The sequence below is a fragment of the Pteropus vampyrus genome, unplaced genomic scaffold (assembly GCF_000151845.1).
Source record: "Pteropus vampyrus isolate Shadow unplaced genomic scaffold, Pvam_2.0 Scaffold50, whole genome shotgun sequence".
Classification (NCBI taxonomy): Eukaryota; Metazoa; Chordata; class Mammalia; order Chiroptera; family Pteropodidae; genus Pteropus; species Pteropus vampyrus.
In genome coordinates, this window is record NW_011888831.1 from 10,519,456 (window position 1) to 10,521,086 (window position 1,631).

The following is a 1,631-nucleotide window of genomic DNA, read 5'->3' on the forward strand; positions in this document are numbered from 1 at the left end:
GTAAGCTTCGATGTTCCTTCTTTCCTTCTTCCTTTCTTCTTTCCTCTCTCCTTTTTCACATGAAAAAGATTTATAAGCAAATTTATATCCTTCCTGCACCCACTCACCTCCCTCCCTCCCCTGACCCCAGCACTGTTTTCATGCATAAATCAGAGGACCTGGAATGAGTTTTGTGACCCTAACACCCTCTGGTGTAAGCTTTCCCATCTTTGATTTTGTAACCCCCTTGGATATCTTCCATTTTCTCTTTAGAAATTCTCAAACCTATTTATTTTAATTAAAACAATAAATATGGGCTCTCTAGCATTTGAAGGAGTGGGTTTGAGGATATCAAGTCATAAAAGCAAACAGATGGGATGTTGCAGTTCTAGAAAAGTACCCCGGGCTGATACTTGCCAGTTCCGTGATGCACATCTATCAGCCACAGGGACATTCCCGTCATTGGTTACTGACCTTTTCATCCTCCTCTTGTGACAATCCCTGACCTGATTTTCAGTCATGTTCAGCCACAGTGAGCTGTCAAGCTGGTCTGTCTGCATTAGAGCTGGGAGACCTGCTGCTTTTACAAAAGATGCCTGAATATGGAGCTCATTGGGTTTTTTCCCATTACATGAAAGCAACAAGCCTGGTTCAATGGAAGAGGTCCAGAAGGTTTTTGTTTCACTCTCAATTCCTAAAACCCCATAAAAAGACAAAATATTTCCTTAATTGTTGAAACAAGGAAACAGCCAAAAGGCTCCAAACAATAAATGACTCATTATATCCACAAAATACTGTCAAGATGACAACGAGGGAGAGACCACAAACACGGCCTTATCTCTTCAGTAGAATGATGAGTTCCCCCAGAGGAAGTGTCCTTGTCCAGAAGTTAATACCCAAGGAAGCTCTGCATAGAGTGGCAGCATCTGGGCTCATCACAAGCTGCAGGAAAGACAGACAGATATGGCAGAGAAGGAATTCTGGCCTGTGGAAATGAGGGAGTGGACGGGGCCTTAGGAGCAATGATGGCAACACATATTTCCAGATTTGTAGTCAAGAGATAAATGTCAATATAGCATTAAAATAAAGAAAATAAGATTGCTATTGGAGAAAAATAAAGATGAACAGAAGAGGGAAAGGGAAAAAGAAGAAAACGAGGAAGGCAGTTTGGATTTAGAGATAGAGAAAAAAACATTACTTGAGTATATTCTCTGTGCCAGGCACTGTGGTAGATGCCAAATTTAAAGGTATATATTGTTTTATTTCATTCTCAAAGTAGTGCAGGATAGAGATTGTTATCGCTATTTTTACATACAATTGACTTTGTAGTTATAGAGGTTAGATAATTTTAACAAGGTCAAACAGATAAAATAAACATTTTATTTTATTTTTTTAATACCTACAGCACCTGGTATTCCTAAGTGGTCTCCCATCCAAATACTAACCAGGCCCGAACCTGCTTAACTTCTGAGATCAGATGAGATCCGGCACGTTCGGGGTGTCATGACTATAGACTATAATAAACATTTTAACTCAGGTGTTCTGATGCCAACGCCCGTGCTCCTTTAATTACATCAGCATCACCATCAGCATCGTCATTATCAATCATCACCACCATCACCATCATCACCTTCAGCATCATTAACATCAGC

At 40.2% G+C, this 1,631-nt stretch overlaps 1 pseudogene; it reads right to left on the minus strand.

Annotated features, from left to right (window-relative positions):
* Positions 1-1,375: 1,375 nt before the first annotated feature.
* LOC111739473 lies at positions 1,376-1,494 on the minus strand (annotated as a pseudogene).
* Positions 1,495-1,631: the final 137 nt, after the last annotated feature.